This window comes from Anser anser (assembly GCF_964211835.1).
Source record: "Anser anser genome assembly, chromosome: 1".
NCBI classification, from domain to species: Eukaryota; Metazoa; Chordata; class Aves; order Anseriformes; family Anatidae; genus Anser; species Anser anser.
Window position 1 is genome coordinate 14,072,702 of NC_139720.1, and position 24,607 is coordinate 14,097,308.

The following is a 24,607-nucleotide window of genomic DNA, read 5'->3' on the forward strand; positions in this document are numbered from 1 at the left end:
ATAAAAAATATGAATGAAATTGGTGCATGTGAAACAATTTCATTATTTGGAAATAATGATTTGATTAGGCTTGGAACAAGCCCCATTAAGTGCTTTGCCAGGAAGTGCAGGGCTTTCCCGTTGCTGGTTTGCTGCCATGCTTGGAGCTCAGGACACCGGCTTCCCTGGCAGCCCCAGCTCAAGTGCCACCCATGTGCGGTGGCACCTCACCCGCTGGTGTGAGCGCACAAAGGAGACACCTGGGTGCATCATCTTGTGTTTGGATCCCAGTGCCACACTTCTGCCGGGAGCACCAAGCCTGATGCTGTTCCCACAGAAGGGTTGCTAAAATTGTCATCTGGTTTTGGCAGGAGCCGAGCCGACACCACCAGCTGATGTAAGGCTCCGGGCTGGTGGATGTGTGCGCATGGTGGAGGCACCAGGAGGTGCAGATGCAGCTGGTGGTGTTGGCAATGAGGAGGTGTGGGCACAGCTGGGAACATGGATTGGGGAAGGGACGGAGAGCATCAGTGCTGCTTGGTGGCAACCAGCACCCAGTGTTAAATACAGCAGTGCCAAGCCCTGTTGGTGCTGCAGCAGAGAAGTCGCAGCCAAGCTGGGTGCTTGCTGGTGACACATGTTGACCCCCCCCCCCTCGTGTGTCACCCCCATTTCCCCTTCCCCTTCTTGGGGATGTGTACATCAGAAGGTCAGGAGCATTTTTGTCAGCTTCTTATCCCTTCCTGTCTCACCTGCTCAAGTTTCATAATGCTCTTGAGCATGGACACTAAATTGCCCACCATGGGGGAGCCTGAAGGAAAATGTTGAATTTAATGAACTTCCCAGCCAGTGGGAAATGAGGGGTTTTGCAGCTGTGGGAGGCATCTGCCCCGCAAATGGGCAGGGTGATGTGGCCTTGGAGAAGGGGGCTGTTTCTGTCTAGCTGCACTGAATGCAACGTGTGGCCCCACCAGAGCCTGCGCACCTATCGGTGTGGTGCAGGCAGAGGATTTCACCCATAAGGAAAAGCTTTTACTGCTTAGACCTTTCGGTGGGACTTGCAGCAATCATTGCCCTTCAGTTTTCCCATCATCCTGGAACCTTCAAAAAGGTGTTGCTGAAAGGGGGTACAAAGAGGTTGTTGGTTGTGATGGGGCAGTTACAGCGATCACTTTTTTGACTTCTGCACCTGTTAAATTAGAGGGTGACAGAGAAAAAATGTTACTCACTGGTTGTGAAGCTGTATTTTCTTACATATCCCTCCTTCCTACTTCCTCAGTTGGGATGTGTTGACGTGGCCACTTCAGCAACCAGCACATGAGACACCCTTACCTTCTTGTTCAGCTTCCAAGTCGTAGTTCCCCATGCCTGGTCTTGTCTTCACGTGGGCATGGTCTGGGTCTATGGGTCAGAGTTCAGTCTATGGGTCACAAACCACCACCTTTCATTGCCACTTACTGTAAAAGGACAGAAAAATCTGAGCAAAGACTGGCACCACAAGGTATCCAGGCGAAGCAAAAACAGTAGCCTGAGCCTCCTTGCTGACTCAGGGGCTGCATGCTGCCATGCAGGAGACGGCCCCATAGGTATCAGCTGGCTTTGTAGGAGAGGACCTGGTGTGCACAGGGGCTGGAGTTCTTGCTTGACCAGGAGGTTAATTGCTAGTATTTTGAGGCGGTATGTTGTGCCAGTTCTGTCTAATTTTGTTTTAGCTGTAATAGAACATAGGCATTTTTTTTTTGGTTGAGTTAGTCTAAATCTGAATAAACAGACGAAACCACTGAGAGCATCATTTGGCTGCAGTAATCGCTGCGTGCCATAGCCGCACGTCAGAGTTGCAGTGTTGAGCCTGGAGGCTTTGTGCTATGCTGTTAAGCAGATCTATTGCAAAACCGAACTGTTTAAAATCACACTGGTTTAAATGCAGAACGTCCCAAAGGGGTGGGTTCTGGTCTCTGCTGTCTCCATGCGGTTTCACAATATCCCGCTGTTCAACAGCCCCACTCTCTGGGCTCTGGCTTCCAGCCCAGAGTAAGCCCCCTGATTTCCTCTAGCACAGAGGAGACAGGTGACCATGTCTGAGATGCTCCTGAGTGGAGCCTGTGTGGGCGGAGGATGGCAAGCCCCTCATCTCATCTGGGAAGACAGGAGGTTGTGCTGGGGTTGGCAAAAGTAGCTGGCTCTGTGTTTTCTGGTAAAGAGGACAGCTTTTTGCTAAAGCAGAGATCAGATAAACTGCATCCTCAAAATGTCTTTCTCTCCGTTGACTGTTTTAGGCCTAGTATGATTTACTTAGGCATGGAGTATGTGCTAGGTGACCCTGCTTGGCTGCGGGGTTGGACCAGATGATCCCCAGAGGTGCCTTCCGACCCCAACCATTCTGTGATTCTGTGAGTTAGGTGCGATGAAAACATCCCTGTTTTGTAATGGTATTGTGGATATGATAGAAATACTGCATCTGCCTTACATCTTTCTTTTAAAGTACAAATTATAAACCTTTCAGAACACAGCCCATCTCTTAGAGCCCCATGTACAGCGTCTTTCACAGTGAGTCCCTGAGTTTTTTTAAGGTCTCAAAAGGTGCCCCCCTCTCACTGTGTTACAGCTACACCTATTTTGTCACTTCTCTACAAAGGCTAATATTATCATAAAAGGATCAATACCACAAGTGATATATTGCACATTTGCATTCTGTTAATGAACATGACAGTCTTTAGCCATAAAGAAGTTAGGTTTAAAATGTTTAGCAAATGTTTTTTTAAGCTAATGTACTGCAGTGCTCCCTTTGAAGTTAGCCAACATAGCATACATTAAGTATCGAAGTGCTCTGGACCGAACAAAACAATATGTCAACGTTACGCAGCCTCTGAATGCTAGATGCATATTAGATGCCCAGTGAAGGAAGAGAGATGCTACATTGCTGGGAATTCTTCCTGATTTTCAATCAAATAGCTGATCTGAAATGCCAAACACAAACTGTATTTCATTTAAAAATGCTGCTAGGTAGTCCTTGATTGAACACTTTGAACCTGATCAGAATCTAATTTGTTTTTGCATTACAAGAGACACTTATATTAGCACCTCTAGGAGATCAATAACAGATTTTAATGCATACTAATAAAAAAGGTCCTAATTCCAAATACAGTTTTAAGTTTCACAAGAGCAACATAGTTCTCGCTAATCAAATATATTTGTTGAACAAGAAGCAGTGAAATGGAGTACTGTTTTCAGACAAATGGCTCAGAATTATACTAATAAATGCTGCAAAATGAAAGCACACTAATCTGTTTTTCACAGTTGTGGGCACAATTAAATGGAGTGTTTTAGGGGAAAATACTTCCTCATGGGGGCATCCTGACTTCTTCCCGACTGTTAGTGCTGCTGTTCGGTGTGTGAAGTTTCCCTTTATGACAATAAAAACTGTCATCTCTGTCATCATCTTCAGAATTTAAAAAATATATAAGAAATCATGTTCATAAATGATTCCTAATACTTACTTAGCAAGTAGAGTCCTGACTGGCAGAATGGTTTTGCTCTAAGGATTTAGCATGGTTGTCTAATTGAGCTAATTGAGAAGGAAGACAACCTTTTGTCTCTTCTGTCACTCCCCACCCAGTGCTGCTGGCACAGTCCTTGGCAGGCTGGAGCCCTAGGAGTGCTACTGCAAGAATAATTTAGCAATAACAAATGCCCATTTAAAATTCTGTGTAGATAGTATACAATTTGATTTTTTCAGATTTTATTCTTATTCCTATTGCTCTATTAATTACATTACCTGATTTGATGAGCAGAAACTCAGCGTGTCTCCCGGTTTTCAGCAGCCAATACTAAACCTGAGAAATTGATCTCGGTGGTTTTGTGTAGCACTGCAGGTGATTCACTGTGTGGGAGGTGGAAGAAGATTTTATTGATCCTCTGATGTTGTTCCCCATACTTCCGTCCTTGCACTGAGCTGACCATTTCTCCTCAGGTGCAATCACCCAGGTGTTGCAGAGCCAGTGGCTCGACCTGCTCCTCTGTGATGTAGCACCAGACTCCCAAAGAAAGTCCCTCATGACCCACTTCGCTTTACTGCCCCATGTCTATTCTTTGGGACTTTTATTCTGACTCTGTGACGTGGCTAGTTGAGGGGTTTTGTGATTTTTTTTTTTGTTTGTTTGTTTGTTTTTGCTTTGCTTGCTTGTTTTTGTGGATACAGATTACTCACTGAAAGTATCTGAGAGGATTTTTGCTGGGCCTGCAGGAAGAATTACACCTGTTTGATTTATCATAAAAAAATATCAGAAATGTAAGTAAGTCTGTATCTGTTCACCAAAGCAAACAAAATATCCTGGGATTAGGCTCATAATATGACAAGGAATAGGCAGACTGTGTGAATATAAATCAGTATTGATACACTGGGGCCACAGCTCCTATAGGTCAGGCTTTTTCACTTACAGAACACACTAAAGGCGATAGTGATTTTCAATTGACAAGGCAAAAATATTTCTACAGTTATGTAATTAAACCTCACAGCACAGACATGTTTCTATAGACTGGAGCCACAGCGAGTGAAGCACTTGTGTCTGAGGTCTGTCAGGGAGCAGGCGAGGGCAGCCTGGAGTAATTTGGAGATGCCCTCCACAGCCCCTGTCCATCCACATGGAGACTGCTGCTGCCAGCGAGGAGATTAGGTGTGGGCTGAGCCTCGTGTGCCTTCCTGCTGTGTGACAGTTTGGGATGCTTTTGGTTCAAAATGCCCAAATTTTTCCATTCAGAAGTAACAAAAAGCGCTACCTAATGTTGTACCTAGAAACCGTGACCAGTGTCGGTATTGCCATAACTGACAGCGTCCAATATCACCATTGCCATAACTGGACCCATCTCTGAACTTCCAGAAGTGGACAACAGCCCCTCCCTCATCAGTTGGCAGTGGAGGAAGCGGTGCCAGCACCATCTGGAGATGAAAGCTCTCTGCTCAGCTCTGGGCTGATTCATACATGGTGCCTCCATCAGCAGGCCTGGACTCCACTGGGAGGAATGGCCCCACTACCACCAGAAGGTGTCTTTGCAGCTGATGGCACCAAAATGAGCACAAGGCCCTCCAGACAGGGAAGCTGCTTCCTATTGGAATAATATATATATATATATATATATATATACATATAAATGTATCTATATATATAGGTTCTTGGAGCATATCTTTCTTGGGTCTGTGTTGGTCTCTGTCACCTCCCACTCACCATGCTCTATCTACCAAGCTGAAGTTGCAGTTCCTGAGGCTCTCATTCCTGGGCCAGCTTGATAAGAGTGTCCCCAGCCAACAGCTCGCTGGCAGGTCCCACCAAACCCAGCCCTATTCCTGGGACAGCTGCCCTGTGGAGGAGGTGGGCGGTGGGCTGGGACTACAACAACACAGCACATCTGGCTGTAAAGTGCTTTAGGAAGTGTTTATGGTTTTGCTGGCTTGTAGATTCATGAACATTTTATGTCATAAAACATTGCACATTTCAGCCTGCTTTTGTAATAATATGAGCAGACATAGAACTAGATGGGTTTCCCTCACCTCAGGCTATTGGCAGTGCTCCGCTGCAGCCTCTGGTAAAGCTGCAGAGAGTCTTTCCACTCAGCTCAAAATAAGTTTGCTTGCCAAACTGTGTATTGTATTTGGTACTGTGGTTTTTGTTCTCCATGCAAGTACTTTTTGTCACTCTACCTTGAAAAATAAAACAAAACAAGGGCAATAAAGATTAAACATGGAAGTTGCTTATGCAATGTAATGCTTTTGCTTGAGATTGGATTTGCTACCAATTGTTACAAGTAGTTATAAATCTGAAGGGAAGGTGTCACTCATTGATAGATATATTACTTACAGCCAAATTTGCTTTGATTTCATAATTGTGGATTTCTCAACATATATACAGTATTTAATATCATTTTTCTACTGATTTTTTTTTCTCAGAAATGCAGTGTCTTTTTTTTTCTTTTTTTTCTTTTTTTTTATGTTATAAAAGGAAAACTAGGAAAATTGTGAGCCCTCTTCAGAAGGAAAAGGGAGACTTGGTCACCCGGGATATGGAGAAGGCTGAGGTACTCAATGTCTATTTTGCCTTAGTCTTTACCCACAAGGGCTTCAGCCACATAGTCCAGGCCCCAGAAGGCAAAGGCAGGGACTGGGAGAATGATGAACCACCCAGTTTAGGAGAAGATCACTTTCAAGACCACCTAAGGAACCTGGAGGTCCACAAGTCCGTGCGACCTGATGAAATACATCTGCGGGTCCTGAAGGAACTAACAGATGTAGTTGCTGAGCTACTGTCCATCATATCTGAGAAGCTGTGACAGTCCAGTGAAGTTCCTGCTGGCTGGAAGAGGGGAAACATAACCCCCATTTTTAAAAAGGGAAAAAAGGAACACCTGGGGAACTACAGCCTACTCAGTCTCACCTCTGTGCCCTGCAAGATCATGGAGCAGATCCTCCTGAAACTATGATAAGGCACACAGGAAATATGGAGGTGATTGGTGACAGCCAACATGGCTTCACTAAGGGCAGATCATGCCTGACAAATCTGGTGGCCTTCTATGACAGGGTTACAGCATTGGTGGATAGGGGAAGAGCAACTGATGTCATTTACCTGGACTTGTGCAAAGCATTTGGCACTGTCCCACATGATATCCTTGTCTTTAAATTGGAGAGAGATGGATTTCACAGATGGACCACTCAGTGGGCAAGGACTTGTCTGGATGGTTGCATTCAAAGTGTTGTGGGAAACAGCTCAATGTCCAGGTGGTGATCAGTAATGAGTGGTGTTCCTCAGGGGTCAGTATTGGGACCGGCACTATTTAACATCTTTGCCAGTAACATGGATTGAGTGCACCCTCACCAAGTCTGCTGATGACACTAAGCTGTGTGGTGCGGCCAACACGCAGGAGGGAAGGGATGCCATCCAGAGGGACCTGGGCAGGCCTGAGAGGTGGGCCTGTGTGAACGTCATGAGGTTCAACAAGGCCAAGGGCAAGGTCCTGCAGCTGGGTCAGGGCAATCCCAAGCACAAACATAGGCTGGGTGGAGAATGGATTGAGAGCAGCCCTGAGGAGAAGGCCCTGGGGGTGTTGGTGGATGAGAAGCTCAACGTGAGCCAGCAATGTGTGCTTGCAGCCCAGAAAGCCAACTGTGTCCTGGGCTGCATCAACAGAAGCGTGGGTAGCAGGACAAGGGAGGTGATTGTTCCCTCTGCTCTGCTCTTGTGAGACACCACCTGGAGCTCTACGTTCAGCTCTGGGGCCCCCAGCACAAGAAGGACATGGATGTATTAGAATGAGTCCAGAGGAGGGACACAAGGATGATCAGAGGGACTGAGGGAGTTGGGGTTGTTCAACCCGAAGAAGAGAAGGCTCCGAGGAGGCTTACAGCGGCCTTCCAGTGCCTAAAGGGGGCCTACAGAAAAGCTGGGGAGGGACTCTTTGTCAGGAGTGTAGTGATAGGACAAGGAGTAATGGATTTAAACTAAAAAAGGTAGGGTCGGATTAGATATAAGGAGGAAATTCTTTACTCTGAGAGTGGTGAGGCCCTGGCACAGGCTGCCCAGAGAAGCTGTGGCTGCCCCATCCCTGGAGGTGTTCAAGGCCAGGCTGGATGGGGCTTTGGGCAACCTGGTCTGGTGGGAGGTGTCCCTGCCCATGGCAGGGGGTTGGAACTGGGTGATCTTGAATGTCCCTTCCAACCCAAACCACTCTATGATTCTGTGATTCATTATTCATATGAATAATGATTTCTCATCATTTTTCCCTTACTGGTATTTGCTATACTGGAAACTGTTCTTTAAGAAGATAGATTTTGGTTATTTTTTGTTCTGTAATAGCTAGCTTACTAATGCAAAAAAGTAATCTAGATACAGTCCGGAAGTTTTTATTAACATTTTATTTGCCGATGACTTCAAGTCTAGGAAGGTTATATCAAGTTTAAACTGCATTAGCATTTGTATTGAGCACTAACTATTCCCTAATGACTTAAGAATTACAGTTTACTGCCCATGAATACTTTATCTTGCTTAATAGCTTTTAAATTAGTAGAATAAATGCTGCTAAAAAGGAAGAAAATCATTCAAGTTCCATACATGGCGGAGGTTTTGCAAAGCTATACTTTATGATTAAGTCTGCCATAGTATTTGAAGTTGATTTAGTACTCAAAGGACATACTTATTTTTCATGAAGAAGTATATATGGAACATAAATAATTGTAAATACAATTCACCCAAATATAAATCAGCAAGAGAGAGAAGAGGGGGACCCTAAATTATATCTCATTGCTTTTCCCTGCTTCCTATATATAAAAAGAAGCCCCATATTCTTAGCTGTTTTTATTTCAGGTGTTTGTTTTCTTAGTACCCTGATTCTACATTTGTCCATGTCCATCTGCAGCTTGGGAGCCTGAATTCATGAAAAGTAATGCCTGCCTTTCCCCAGGAGACCATAGCTCTGGGGTTCGAGGTGCATGTTTCGCTGTGCCTCAGGATGACTATTACCAGTTTGCTGCATGCAAGCTACAGAACGCATTGCCTGAAGTCCTGCCGGTTTGGTACACTCTAAATCTTGCTGGGTGCAAAAGGCAAGTACATTAGATGTAAAACAAAACATTTGGTCTACTGCAGGTCAGAAGGCCTGATGAAAAAAGTATGACTCTAGTTACAATAACAGGTTCAAACCATTAAAATTATATGAACACAAAACTTTCCAACACCCATCCATTTCTCTGTTGTTATGCCCATCTTTCCATCGTTCTGCTGGGTCCTGTGGTTGATGGCTTCAGTCTTGGGGTACAGAGCATTATCAGCATCCTGAATCCCACAGTGTTGATGATTTCTTCTTCCTCCTCCCTCTGGGATGTGCTTGTGATCATTTTTTTGTTTGCTAATGTGTACTGCAACTTCTTGTTTCTGCACTGGCTTGCAAGTTCATGTTACACCCAAATTTACCCTGTCTCTTATGTATGTTGGATACTTTGTCCTTATGCTTCTTGTTACTCCTAAAAGTGGTTTTACCCCCCTCTCAGGGCTGCAGTTCTTTGATGATGAGCAATTGACCATTGGTGAGGTGTTTATAGCCCTGGGGCTGCTGGTACCATTGTGGTTATGAATTTGTAAGTATCTGGAAGGAATTTAGAAGAATGTTCTTACTTTTAAGTGAGTTTTAGTGTGGGTCTTCTGAGAAAACTAACGGGGCTGCATTGTTAGCTGGGAGGGAGAAGTCCTAGAATCTGAAGCATTTTGAATCTTTAATTGCAAGTAATTCTTCTTGCAATGCTTATCAGGTGAATTGTACACATTATATAATGTGAAACACCTACCTAATCATAGCAGTGATTATTATGCAAAGTCTTTTTCCAAGGTAGGACTTGAAATGCCCTAAGGACACAGCAAAGGAAGCTCAGGGAAATATAGGATGCATTTCACACTTTTGTTCTATTTTATTCCCTCACATTTCACACCACCCTATGCCAATCATTTCTTAATGAAGAACAGGGACAATGAATCTGACACATCCAGAACTTTTCTTGTTGTCGTTTGTTCTTGAAATTGTACCTGATTTCAAAGGTACATACCGGAGGAAGAGCTTACCATTCAGTTGTTGCTGTGCTTTCAATCAGCCTTCGTAGATAAGATACAAAAAGAAGGTGACCCTGAAATGCAGTGACCTTCTTGTCTTTGCAGTTGCAAATAAACATAGAAGAAAATAATTAGGTATGTTTTTCAATATTGTAAGGCTGTAATATTCAGTTTACATTTTTTTTCTGGTGATAACACTAAAAATCATGGCACAATGATGCTGATACAGGGAAGGCAAGAGTAACCATTACCTCAATATATTCCCTAGGGTATATGGCTGGTCAAAGTTCAACATGGGTGACTTTTTAACAGTAACAATTTTGTAAGCCTTAACTCTGCTTATTTGTTTGTTTCCCCCCCTATTTTTTTTTAGTTGCAGAATTGTTGAAACAAAAGTATTTGATTCTAGGTTCTTTCTTCAAATCCCAGCCACCGGGGCTTTCAGTTAGTGGTGTCCTTGCTTAAAAGTATTATGTACACATTCGTCTAAGAAAGGGTTTGTAGGTGTGAGTATTGTAGGTATCCAGTTTGCCTAGAGATCCAGCCGACCTGTGGGGCGATCAAACTCACATTTCTCACTTCCCAGGAAAGCTTCCCACCTCCTCCAGTGTGATTACAGTCATATAGAGCCTTAGCCCTGGTGGACAGGTGAGAATTCGGGTCTCCTTCTCCTAGACAAGCGTTTTAATCAGAGAGATGGGTTTCATTTTGCTCTCCCTCTCTGCTCCAATTACTCTCCAGTTATGTCCTGCCAACTATCAGAGTATCCCACAGGGCAGAGCAGCCTCCTGCCTACTCAGGAGGGAAAAGCCAAGGATTTGATCGCCATCACCCATGCAGGTGGATCTTCCAAACCCTCTGTAGCCAGGACTAGTGTTGTCATGTCATCCCTGTGATATTTCAGCATGCAGAAAAGGTCAGGGATGTCCCTGTCCCCACCAACTTCAGACATGTTTGTGAAGGAGGTGTCTGGACACCTCTGTGCCATTCAGGTACTCCTGGTAGGGTGGTTGGGTGCATCCAGAGAAGCTGCTTGCACCCATTCCCTCCCAGCGCTGGTATGTGAGCATCTGGCTGATGGTTCTGGTCAAAAAAACGCAGCAAGCTGTGCAAATCTGCCTGAAGAGCACTTACTATGCAGGACAACTCCAGATTCAGGTTCCTCGCAGGGTTTGGCCTGACCTTGAGTATTGCATCCATGGGCTGAGGCATGTAACTTCAACCAAAATTGATTGTAGCCACCCAGTCCTTTAGTTCAGTGGACCTGGTCCCTCACAGGACGGGAGCTTCCAGGTCTCACTGTAACCCCTGACATCCCACCAGCCCTTGTGAGGAAGGCAGGCTGCCCAGCTTGGCAGTAAAAACCTGAATACTGTTGTGGCGAGTTACTTGCCTACTGACGATGTGACAACAGCTGTCCTCCCATTCCCAGGCCTCCTCTGATGGTAGGTAATTTCTGGAGCATGGGGATGGGCCGTGTTTCATCCATCTTCCTAATTCAGATGGAGCAAAAACCCACTCCAACAATTAAAGCCTAAGCAAATGAGTTTATAAACAAGACCACAGGTAAGTTCCTCATCCTTTATCATTGTGGAAAATAAATCTCTGGTTATTTTTAGTAGGTCAGCATTCTTCTTTTGTTTTAACATGCACATTTATTTTTGCACTGTTTCTTTTAGCGGTGCATGCAGGGATGCTGTAGAATGGTAACCATAGTAACTGCAGAACATGGAAGATGTAATTTCACCCCCAAAATGCGTATTACTGGGCTTGTGTTTGCTGGAAGTGGAGCATCTGGTTCCCTAAGCAATAAGAAAAGTTTTTTCAAAAAAAAAAAAAAACCTTATTTCACAGTGATTAAAAGACAAAGTCACAGGCAGTTAGCATACAGTGGAATAAATGTGTATTAGGTGCTGTTCTGGTATGTCTGTTAGAAGCCAGTGTAGAGAGAGAAGATCAAACAAATCTAAGCATGATTTCCTTATGATATTTAATAATTATGAAATAATCTAGCATGCATCTTTTTTTTTTACCCAAACTGGGCATTTCATCATCTTTGTGGATGTTGTCAGGTTATCTCAGGGGCCTGTGGTAGGGAAATTCACTGATATGTTGCCAACATGGTGGCTCTGTATTACAATTAATGTGCAACATGCACCAAATACAGCAGTAACACAGTGTGCAGCTCAGCCCCTCATCCTCAGCAGCCAGCTTTGACTGTTCGCCTGCAGAAGGAGAAGGGGGCACTTCTGGCAGTTACCCAAAGGTGATGGGGCTCAGCACCCCAGGAAATCAGCCTCAGCCTAGAGGCCTCATGGAGGAGAAGGCTGAAGTCAGAGTTAGAGCTGGAATTTGTTTCAGGTTATTTAAAGAAGCAAACAGCTTTGGAGGAAATACGAGTATGAAATAGTACTGAAAAAAAAAAATCCAGGAATTGGTTCTGCCATGATGACGTCTCCAGCCAGAGCAAGTTGGCCTCATCCATGACAGATCAGATATGATGCTCTGTGCACAACCAAAACCTTTTAGGTCCTTGAGAGCTCTGAATTCAACCCAAGATGTTACATTACTGCAAAATGCTTTTTGAAAAAGAAAAAAAAGGGGGAAAAAAAAGTACCATTGCTGCTCCCACCCCCCAACCCCCTTCTTTCTCCTTATATACAATCCTATTTTCCCTGCACAGTCATGTCCCAGAAGAAACAGCATGGGCCCTACTACTGCAGTGGTTTCTATTTCCAGCTACACAACACACTCGGGTGAATTTTAGGGACCAAACCAAAGTTATGACAGTAACGTGAGCTATCATCTATCTTTCCCTTGATGGCACTTAGGTAGATAACTACATTTATTGTTGAACAAAACCACTTACTATAAAAACACTCCAGTATTGAATGGTTCTAGGGATTTATTTTTATGAGCATTCAAAAAATTAATGCCTTGATGAATCATACACCAATAAATAATTTATTTTCCAATAAATTCCTTTATTCATGGGACTGCTAAGCCCAACCCTGAGGAAGTATGGGTGAATTTAAGAATTATTACATTGTTTAGAGTAATGAGATTAGATTTATAATAGCAAACTTGTAAAAACTTTAAAAAGTAAATAGATTACTCTTTCCTTTTGAACTGATATTTACTTTTCCTTCCTCTCAGAGGTAAATAAACTTTAAAATGGAAGAAGCTGAATTTTATGGAGTAATGAGACTCCATGAGTCCAATATTAATGAAAAATCATAATGGTGAGAACTGATAAGAAGAAGAAAATGAGGCAGCTTAGTACCCTGTAGCTGGTCCAGCAATGAAGTTTAATTTACTTATTTATCTATTTAGGAACCTCCTCCCAGTATGACATTCTGCAGACTTCACTTTAGTGTTAGGGTTTTTTTTAATCACTTGGAAAGGCTGCTTCTCTTTTTATTCCAAAAGTATACAGACAGAAACACTTTTACAACAAAGGAAAACAACAAGCAAAGCACCAGGCACCTAGCAGCAGAGCAGAAACGTGCATGGCCACACTCTGTAGCACTTTCACATGATTAAGCAAGAGCAACGACAATTCCCCAGTGAACATTTCAGGGTTTTGCATGCTGTGTTTCCTCCCTGCTTGGATCCCTGCTACAAGTTTTCTGTGAAAATGTTGGTATTTCCCCAGGTTTTGCTCATGGGCCTGAAAACAATGAAATAAGTCTGTTATCCAGCAGAAAAATGGGAGGATATTGCAACAGCTGCTGCAAATTCCATAATAGTAATAATCCTGGTAACAACACCATGAATGTTGATTCACTTCATAAAACAATTACCATGAAAGTGCTAAAATGAACTTTTTTTTTAAGAGAAAAAATAAATATCCTTTAGAGAACTTCTAATGTAAAGGGTGAACAATGCAACTAAAGTATTTAAGATAGTGATAGATGATGAATAAATTGATTACTAGAAAAAAAATAATCTTTAAAGACTTATGAATAAATGCAGCTGAATCATTCACCATCACAATTAGCAAAACATGTCTGGGTGAAAAATGTATTGTCAATTTACTGATTTCACTTACAAAACATTTAAAGAGGCTGGCTCTTGTACAAAAAAGGAAAGAGGATTAATTGGTATTTTTAACTGAATTGAAGAATGTACTTTGTTCTCTAGAAGAATTTGATTTCCCACCCCAAGCTTTACAGCTGTTCCCTTTCAAAAGGTTGTGAAAATATTTTTTTCCAGCATTAAACAAATGTCTTTCCCCTTGTTCCTTTCTCCCAGCAAAAAATAGCTAAAACATCTGAAGTTCAGATGTTTAGGAAAAAAATACTGCCCTGAGGTCTGAAACCAAATACATGAAATTTCCTGCTGAAAACATTTATTCTCCCTGCAAGATAGAGACAGTGACAGGTGTATTTGTTTTAAAGGGAAGGTAGCCTACACTGCAGCATGGCTCCGATAGCTTTGGAGAGGGAGCTCCATCAGTTACAGCAGTTCTTGTGCAAGGAGTTGCACCATAGGCTCACCTGGTAAGAGGCTGAACAGGGCTCTAGCAGTTTGGGTATTAGGTCTACTGCTGGGTTATTTGCTCCTCGTTCTCAGAGCCTAAAACGGGATGAGCAGGACCATCACTAGCTTTAAAATCTCTGAGGAAGCTACTCAATAATGTGCTAATCCAGTTGATGGAGGCATTAGTTTCAGTGGTGTTTGTCTCTTCCTAGATGGCATTGACCCAATGTAACCAATACAGGAGCTAGCAGGTGTTCTGCTTGCATTGATCACATTGATTGTCTGCCATGCACACCTGCTGAGAATGAGCTGAAGCATGGATGAACAAATGTGTTCTTAAAGTGTAATTTCTTATAATAATTAGAAATATCACAAAAGCTCCTTGATTTTGTGTGTTCTCTAAGCTCACCCTCCCTGCTGCTTTAAGACCTCATGATCAATTTATTTTGGTTTGCAATGTATCATTTATGCTGACATGGTTTGACTTGGTTTTGACATTGTATTATTGTCTTCTCAGCCTTGCACTGCTAGCTGTGTAAGTGTCTGATGATACTCAGTGGCATACAAATAAATAGACAATTACAGTTGGTATGAACACCCATTGTATTTCACAATGTGCAGGCTCCGTAGTTGATTTCCAAACCTAAACATGTGTAAGTTGTTTCAATAAGCTGTTTTCCGAAAATACCCATTACTGTCAATCCAGCCTACCCCATGGAAAATTTCCTTTTTTACATGTCTTAATACTCTAGATAGTGCTTGATAAGCCCAAAGATCTGAGAAGGGTTTTGCTGACCTGGTGGGATGCTGCATTGCTCCTTCAGCATCACTCGCTCATTTGGGTACTTGTCCACACCCCTCGCTCCCATCACAGTGGATGGAAAGCTCATACAACACTTCCATGTTATGTTTCACTTAGGTTTTAAAAGCTTACAGTACTTTGTTGTGCTTCAACCCACCTATACCTGGGTGGGTGATCCCAGGTACCCTTTTTTTTATGATGTCACAAAAGAATGTTAGATGTCAAAAGAAGGTATGGAGTTTCTTCAGAATTTAAATATCCAGCCCAACACCCCAACAGGCTCTTGTGTTTGATTACTGCTCTGAAGACATGATTCATGACATGGTATTCTCCATGCTGAATAGTAGACGGCATGGATCAGTTCTACAGGATCTGTTTCTTTGGCTCTGTGCAAAGTGTTTCCTACTGGGCTTATGGAGGCTCTCCAAAAGAGCTAACCTAGTCCAAACCTTATTCTTTCTCTGGATGAACTTTCTACATGTTGGCTTTAATTCCTTCAGGAATCTTTGGTTCATTTGGGGGTTTCTTATACAATGTTAAAAAAAAATACAGTGATGACGGAGCTAGCAGAACTGGGGAATCAAGCCTGAGTGGCCACTAACACCAGCAGGCTTTCTCTACGCACTGCAAATAGTTTTTACTCTTACAGCTACTCTTCATGCCAGCAGAACACCACATGTATTTGAACTGAGTCACTTTATTTTAGGGTTGGTTTGGGGTCCTTGTCAGATTGTCTCCCCTTTATAAAGTTCCAGGCATCTAGAAGTAGGAGGCTTCCATTGGTGCTTTCCTGCCCATCTCAGCATGAGCAGGTACTTGGTTACAGCTGGTAACCCAGCACCAGCAGCTAGATCAGTCTGAAGGGCACCTCCATCCAAAGCTCCTTCACAGTCTCCCTGCAAACTGGATTTAAGCAAAGGAACTGTGGAGCCCCAGACACTTGAGCTTCTTTTCTGTTGACCCACATTGCAAACATAAGAGGTAGCAGTCACCTCCACTAGCTGTTTGTGTGGTTTTTACAGCAGGTCAACAGAGGACCATGTGTAGAGCAATCCCCTTCTGGGATAAGAAACAGCATGATATAGTAGCGTTGTTTTGCAGTAGATCCCAGAACTTTTTACCTGACAACATAGAGGAAAATATGACTCTTCTCCGTGGGGGGTCAAGTTGCATTAGAAAGCACTACTGGAAAGTTGTAGTGTTTGAGTTATGATTTAGGAAGCAAACTTTATGAAATTTCCATGCTATCTATCAGATCTACATGCCAATCTTTAAGCTAGGTTTATTCCTGAGCTTAGTGGCATTCAGCCAAATCTACTAATAAAACTTAATGGATCGAATTATCTATTCCACCATAAAAAGTTGTACATGCTCAGAGAGCTAGAAATAGAGCAGTCTAAAAAGGCAGTTGACTGAAATGTGGAGTCAAGTAGTTTAAGAGCTTTACAGACTTAAATTTTCATTTTTCTAGAGCACGTTATGAGAAAGCTCATCATAAAAGCCCAGTGGCCTGCAAATCCTTCCACACACCATTCTCCCTCTCTTCTTCTGTACTACAAGTATGTTTTTCTTCTGCCATAAGTGGCATGAAGCTACTTGGCTGAGCCTGGTCCACGAAGCTCCACTTATTGACCATTTTCCTCCCTACCTATCCGTCCAGACCTGTCTGCCCAAGTACAGAAGCAGATCTGCTGATCTGGAGGTCAACTGGAAGCAAATGAGACAGCTGAGATAAATGGCACTGATTAACTATCAATTGCCTATCACTCAGTAAGCCGAGGGAAAGAATGTACGCAGATGGGACAAAGAGATTTAACATGAAGGCAAAATTCACCTTCAGAAAGCAATGAAAGAAAACTGCAGAAGATTGACATTGGCCAGTCAGAGAGAAAGTGCTTGGCTCAGAGAAAAGCACAGGGGAAAATAAAAACTGGCAAGGGCAACAGAACGAATGATGAAAAATGGAATTGAAGTTTTTAATCCAAAAATGACAGTGGGAAGGGGAAAGAAAAAAAAAAAAAAAAAGATAGAACCACTGCAAGACAGTCAAAATCACGAAGTAAAGATGGAGAAGAGAAACAGAAGAGCAATTCTAGTTGCACAGAAGAAAACTGTAGCCCGGTTGAAAGCCTAAGCTTCACCTAATTAATGTTCTAAATTGCTTCACACATAAAAAAGCAACTGATGCAAACCAGGGTAATATTCTTACATGAGGATTTGCATCAATTTTAGTAGCCTGATTTAAACATGATTTAAATCCAGCAACAAATGATCTTGTCCTTAAACCCTCCTCATGGTTCTGCTATGATACTGAATCCATTTGTGCTGTCCAGAAGTGCAGTGGGACTGACAGTTTGTAGTGTGAAAGCAATCTTTCAAAAAACATGTTAATTTGAACATTTTCATTTTGAAACACTATGTTAAAACCTCCACTGTGCTTCATCTTAAGTTCCTGTCTGTGTGTTAGAGTAACAAAAAAGTGGAAAATTTTCAGGGGAAGACTCCAAGAATTGAATTGAGACACAGTAAGTCCATGCTCCCACTCCCTATTCCTTTCCCTTCCAGGTTTTCCAGCCTCTAACAGAAAATTTTGAAAGTAATAACTTTCCCTTTGTCAGCCATTAAATACATCAGAGAAATACAGTTTAATACTAAATAGATGTTGGTTATAGAGAGGTTACCTTGAATAATAAAATCCCACGCATGGAGGCAGTAATGCTAATCTGTGTTTTGCAAATATTCCCCAAGGCCCTTTTCAGTAAAGAAGTTAAATGCTCTCCTGCAAACATCAGGTCTTCTTTAATTTCTTCCTTCATTTTCCCTACTATTCTTATAACCACCATCTATTTTTTCTCTCCTAAATATGTGCTTAACCTTAGCAGTGTTGTTTTGAACTCTCTTTATCATGGGCTTTCAGGTTTAATTTTAACAATTACAGACCCTGCAGCCCCAGTAATGTCAGTTTGGCTATGTGAATATACATTTCTGTTTGTTTGTGAGGAAAAGATTAGTTTTGAGGAAGGAAAATTACTGACTGCCCAGCAGTTCATCAATTCACTGAGAAAAAAATAAAGGTTATTTGGTTTGGCCTTACGTGATTGCATGTCTGCCTCTACTTCTTGGGGAAGTGTTCAACAGGGATCTTGGAAGAGAGAGGATCATATCGCCACTACTTTCCCCAGCAACGTAAAGAGCAGTGCTGGCTTTATGGTGATGCATTTTTATGTATTTATGTAATTATTTATTTATTACAACAGAGTATGGCTGTGCAATATTGTTGTGTGTACTAGAAAACCCATAAAGGCATCCAGGATTGAGTGGATCTGTATTGCCTAGAACGTGGGACACTATCCAAATTTTAAAATACTTTTGAACAAATTCATAGTCAGAAGCAATATCAAAAGTGTAATATGAGTTTTCAGGCTCTGCTGGTAGCTCAGTTTTAAATATTGTAATCTAGAAAAGTAAGCATAATGGTTTGGGTATTGCAATTAGTATTCATACTGGATAGACTTCCTTACTTGATCATAAAGTCACAAATCAAAGCTTATGCATCGTTGCCTTTTGGGATATTGATCCGTGTCCATGCAGACAGCCTGGCAAAGCCTCTGTTAAATTAGTGCTGCTGTTGAGAGTGACTGAGCAAAGGATTAATGTAGAAAACTGTTAATCAAATTAAATGTTTCTTAAAATTCTGTAATACATTTTATGCACAAAGGAAACTTTGGTAAGAACTCATTACAACAGAAATTATTTGTTCTATTGTATTTCATAGTACCGAGTGGAAATTTGTTCTCTTCTTCAATGAAATCTGGTATTCAAATATTATACCATGAAACCTGGAGAAAAGCCTGTATGCATAATGATTTTGAGCATTCAAGAAAAAGAGGAAGTGCAATGTGGAGAAAAAGGTGAAATGGAGTTTCAGACTTGCTTATGGTAGTTGCTCATAAATCCTGTGGGGGAAAAAAAAAAAAAAAGGTATAGGCATTTGTCTTTCTAGGTCTTCTAAAGCCATTTTTGACCTGAATATCTCAGCAGTATGAACAAGTTCAGTGATTGCTTTGTGCAAGGCAAGCAGATTCTTGGCCAGTAGAGTGGACTCTGGCCCATGTGAATATGGACAGGAGAGGTGAGCCAGAAGTGTTCTCCAGCGTTCATAGCCCTTGCTACTGCTCCACCCTAACACCCTTGCTGTTGTGAGGCAAGTGGAGTTGGTTGAAACCAGGTCATGGCACAGCCATTCTGTATCACTGCTCTGCAAAGGCTTGAGATGGTTCCATGTGGTAGCCTCCAGGTTCCCAAATTGTACAGGTCATATCAGGTGATGACAGCTAGTCTGGTGAACCATGTTAGTAACATTTGGGACAGTCAGTTCCATGCTGCCTTGCTGGCAATAACTGTTAGGGAGCCACTGATAAACATTAAAAAGGGCAAAATAGTTTCCACATAGGTTGAATTTCAGTGTTACTTCCTATCGCCCACTTAGAAACCTTTTCTGTCATACAGGCAATGTATAGCACCACTGTCAGGTTGGCAAAGGAGTGATCCATGCAGAGATTATCATGTTTCATGCAAGAGACACACACCTGGCTCCCATCCTCATGCCCACCTCATGCCTAGACTGATGCTGGTCAAATGGGTAGTGCCAAGGGCTTTGGCACCACCACCAGTATCTGTCATTGACAGCAGACAGGCACAGTCACCCCTGAGATCTGAGTCTCCAGAGTTGCCCTGTGGCAGTCTGACACCCTCACACGTGTTTGAGAGCACTCTGGATCCCAATGAGATCTTCCAGTTCTGCCTCTTGCCTCTTCTGTAGTATCAATGGATTATCACTGATAACTACCTGTCAGATTAACAGAGTTTATAATACTCATTTGATCTGGTGAGTGAGTTAATGAAATAGGTTTACAGGTTAATTAGTTAATTAACCTGTAAAGAAATGCAAACATGAAAATACTAATCAAGTTCTAAATAGTATTATTTATGTTACCAAGATCCTGGGAGGTGTATAATGTTGCAAGGTGCCTGTGTGTGCAGAGACTATATGCACTGGCCAAAGTGATGACTCAGATACACAACCACTTCTGACTTCACTGGAAGTTCTGGACATTCACCTCATACATGTGCAAGCTTTTAATGTGTGATCTGACACAGCACAACAGGTTCATCCATTTTTTTCTTTCCTCTCCCCCCTGTTTACAAATTGACTCCAAACCCTGTTTTGGTCACTCACATTCCCAGACTGCAAAACTACGTAGGCCTAAGAAAAAATCAGATACATTACATAAATTCAGATACATTACACCCCAAACCACTTATTAATTTTAAAGGCAGCCATTTGATATATTAAGAGTTCATAACATACATGAAGTTTACGTAATTTAACAATTACATATATCTGAGTCTGTGGTTGACAAGCCTAACTTATTTGGGCTGATGAATTACAGGCTGCATTAAGTAATTGGAGTGATTTAAGACTGTTCTGCAGAAGTGCAGCTGAGAGACATTACACTGGGTCTTTTTATTTTTAAAGGGTGTATTTTAAGAGCTTAAATTGCTACCATAAACACTGTTTTAAACTTCAGCTATACAAGTAGGTCCATTTTCAAAGACAGTTGTTTATTTGTCTAGCAATAAACAATAATTTATGATACTCAGTACTGGTTTTCATTGACTGTCCAGCTCTTTGGCAGTGGCATAATGCTGTTCAGTTGCTTTTGCTAAAAAGACTACATAATTATCATCTGTGTTATTATGTGAGGCAAAAATACTTCCTGTGTTTAAGAAAATAAGGCTTTGAAAGTTGGAGGGAGGCCTGGAGTTTATTTTGGTTTGAAAGTCTATGTCAGAGGCAGAACAAAAGTCTGCTCCTACGAAAACATTGCAGGATGGGGCATTGGTGGCTTTCAAACCTGGGAGGCTGTGACAGACAAGCTCTCCTGGAGGCCGGTGGTTATGTAGGGGCTGGAGAACAGATCCTCACCTTCATGCAGCAACTGAGGTCTTTGGGGAGATCTGGTTACATTTCCTCAGACCTTAGGGCAGGTTGATGGAAAACTCCCTTTTTGCACATTGCTTCCTCCCCATGGGGTGGGAAGCATGGGCCCCTCAGCCCAACCCGGTGTGTGTGCCTGCCTGAAGTCCTCTGCAAGTGATTGTCCCTGCAACAATGCATTTTTAAGAACTGGAAAGAGGGCAAAGAATAGCTTTGTAACGGGCTCATTTCAGCAAAAGGAAGGTGATTTTGGCCTTTCTACACAGTGTGTGCTCTTATGTGCTTCTCCAGAGCAGTATCTCCGTACCTGTCTTGGGTCTGGGCCTCCTCTCTCTGTTCCCATTTCCATACAACCAATATCCATGGGGGACAGTGTTTATCAGCTGTGGTTTGTGTGCAGTATTTTAAAATCTAAATGTGGGCAAGAGGTTTTTTTTTTCCTTTGATACATAAACCACCTAATAAATTGCTTCTTGAATGTATGCAGTATTTCTTAAGGTCAAGTTATGCCACTCCCTAATAAAATACAATCAATAACCATTGCGAGAAACCCATGGGGTAGTGTGTCATTTGTCTTGAAACCTTCTGCTCTGAATGAGAATTCTGACTTCAGTTTTCAGAATGAATTGTAATCTCTCATAGGTTCTGCTAGGGATACCATAAAATATGTTGTTATATTAATCAAAGTCCCAGCGCCCTGGCATCCAAACTATGAATTATTGCTGTATTATAAATGCTCAAGAAAGAATACCACATTTTATCCCAGCCTTGCTGAAAACCATAACATTTACGATGTGATGGTAGAGAGGGCAGGAGATTTTTGTAGAAATGCTAATTAAACTTTCTCTTTTGAGATTAGGTAGATTTGATAAATCTACTTTAACACTTACTTATCTCTTTATTACATGCCCATAAACTATCTATGACCCTTTAAAATGCTTTATGAATAAATTAATGGTTTAAAATAATAATTAAATATTTCCTATGTACTTTTCAAATTGGCTCATGAAACTCCTGAGGTCCACCAAAAAGATATGATGTGTAATATACTACTTGATGTTATTATTTAAAATATTTTTCCACTCTTGAATAAATGTTCAAATGAGTTGTAGGGCAATACCAGAGTTATAATTTTTGGAGCCAAAAACGTTCTCAGCCATTGGAAAAGACTGTTCCAGGATTTTCTGTGAGTGACTGGCCTCACAAATTAAGGCTTAGCTTTTTACTTCATTTACAGGGAATTAACTTATTTGTGCAGGGAGCAGCTATGTTAAGCAGTTACATGGAAAGGATTGGAAAAACACAAAGTTAATAATGTGTCTCTGTATAAATATTTTTATGAACTGAGTAGATTGCATTAAAGATTAGATAGGAAATATTTAGTTAATTCATTTATGTTTTTATAAAGTGCTTTCATGTATTTGGAATAGTACAGTGGCAAGAAAGAGACAACATCAGTTTGTCAAGAACAAATCATGTCGGAACAAAACAATTCCCTCCTAGAACTAAGGCAAGAGATGCTGTGGACAGAGGGAAAGCAAGAGGCATTATCACGCACCTTTTGCAAGGCTTTCAGCGTGTCTCACACGGTGTTTTCTGAAACTAGCTGGGAAGGAAAGTGTTGTCTAGATGAAATTGTGCTAGAATAGGTGGGCACTGGCTTCATAACCATGCTCACAGAATGAAATCAATTGTTTAATTTCCAACAGGCAGCTCCACAAGGTGCTGTCCTGAACCTAAAACTGTTTAGTCTTTACAGCAGTGGTATGAGTTGAGGACTAAAGAGGGTACTTATTAAATTTACTTGTGACAAAGACTAAAAGAAGCCGGAGGACGGGTTTCAAACTCAGATTGGGGAAAAAGGAGGTGCTCACCGTCCAGGCACCATTGTCTGCTCCAGATCCTGTTTGTAATTCCAGTTCTTACAGGTAGCAGACCTGTCTACTCACAACTTGCGACTTGACTGGACTCATCACTTAGCTTTCTTTATCCAGACGGTGTGGCAAGTGGTGAGCTTGACTCTCTACAGGAGTCTGAGGAGAACATGCTGAGACCAAATGTTCAGCAGTCTGAAGCAAAACCTGTCCAAGCCACAGCTTCCCTTCCTGTACATGGAATGAGTTCCATAGACGGCATCTCATGCATTCCTCCCATGCACATTCCAAGTGGGTAACAATTGTTTACACACTATGCATACAGTCTTGTACCAGTATCCACACTATCTGTCTTTTTGCAAGCTACACACATCTGGCTTGTCAGTACACCATCTAGCTGCTCATCAGCTGCATTTGCAATTTCCCTCCTGCTCCAGTGCATTACGACAGTAACTGGTCTGCATATTTTTCAAGCTCCGTAGCATTGCTGTACACAGCAGCAGCAGCTCTTGCAAAGCACTGAGCATAGGTAGGATTCTGCTTTAACTGTGACTTCATTACACAAATAGTCCATAATGCAGCAGTGGAGTACTCTGGGCAGCAGACCCAGAGAAAATGATGTAAGAGATGCAGTGGATCTCAAGACAAACATGAATCAGCAGTGTCATTGTTCTCAAAAACAAACAAAAAAATAAATAAATAAACCACAAAAACCTAACCACCACTGTGGGATGCAGAGCCATGATAAGCCATCAAATAAATAATGAACAAAATGTTTCACTGAGAACTAGTGAAACCTTCACTGGAGTAGTCAGTGCAGATTTGGGCACTGCATTGCCAGAAACAAGTGAACTTTACTGGAATACAAACAAATTCAAACAATAGGACTAATCAGTGATTGAGCAAGAGTGGCCTAATAGGAAAGCTTGAGAGTAAACTGTTTAGTCCAGAGAAGAGAAGGCTGACGGACATCATGTATCAACACCAAAATTCTCCTGTCCCTTTTTCTGCTCCCTCTCCCAGGACTAAGATTCTCTGTATCCCCTTTAAGTTAGATAAGAAGCAGTGTGCTTAAATGGAAAGACATGGAGAATTAGTGTTTTTATTTTAAAATACTGAAGCTCTGGAATATATTTCTGAGGAAGATTATAGTATATCCATCACTGAACAATCCTAAGACCAAGTCAAAGATATCTGCCTGTTAGGAATATTCTTAAATATACCTGAGACTGATTATCAGTGGAAAAATAGCGTGAAAAGAATCTTCAAATCTTGTAATTTTCAAGTTGACATTATTATTTTTCATGGGACTTACTCATGTTTTGCAATTTTTTCAGTTGGCGTGCTGTTAATCTGATACTTCATGTACACACACGCACACACAAATCCTTGGTCCCATTGAAAATTAGAGAAGATATCACTGAATAAGAACTGCTTGTATGACTTGGGTCTTTGCAGAGCTAAACCCTTCTTTGCAAATTCATAAGAACTGTCATCCATGGATCCCAAAGCAATTTAGAAACATTATTTAATGTTAAAAATCAACTTGGCTCAGGCTATAACTGAGTTCAGGCAGCTTTGTGGAGCTGGCTGCTTTTCAATGGCGAAAAATAATTCCCTTGGAAAGCAATTGGGCTGAGTGTTTGTAGTATTTGTAGTGCTAAAAAAATTTAGGGCAGATATTCTTAGATCCACAGTGGCAACCATCTAAGCCAATTCACTGATTCTGTGAACCCTGGGTAACCTTGTCAGAGCTTATTCCTACAATGCATATAGGGAAGGCTGGGGACAAACAAACTGCAGCTGGCGTAAACTTTTCACTCACTTTCCTGGCTGTAGTTCAGGTGCAAAGCGTCCTGTGTTTCCATGCCTAAGAATCACCCAG

General features: G+C 41.8%; 1 protein-coding gene and 1 long non-coding RNA gene across 12 annotated transcripts in view; one reads left to right on the forward strand and one right to left on the reverse strand.

Annotated features, from left to right (window-relative positions):
• Nucleotides 1-24,607, forward strand: part of LHFPL3 (LHFPL tetraspan subfamily member 3) — a 261,232-nt gene that overhangs the window by 63,909 nt on the left and 172,716 nt on the right. The window lies entirely within an intron of this gene.
• LOC310892302 lies at nucleotides 11,393-14,135 on the reverse strand. Its single transcript, XR_014578029.1, has 2 exons — nucleotides 14,063-14,135; nucleotides 11,393-13,233 (listed from the first exon to the last, which is right to left on the reverse strand). It is a non-coding gene; the product is annotated as an uncharacterized lncRNA (long non-coding RNA).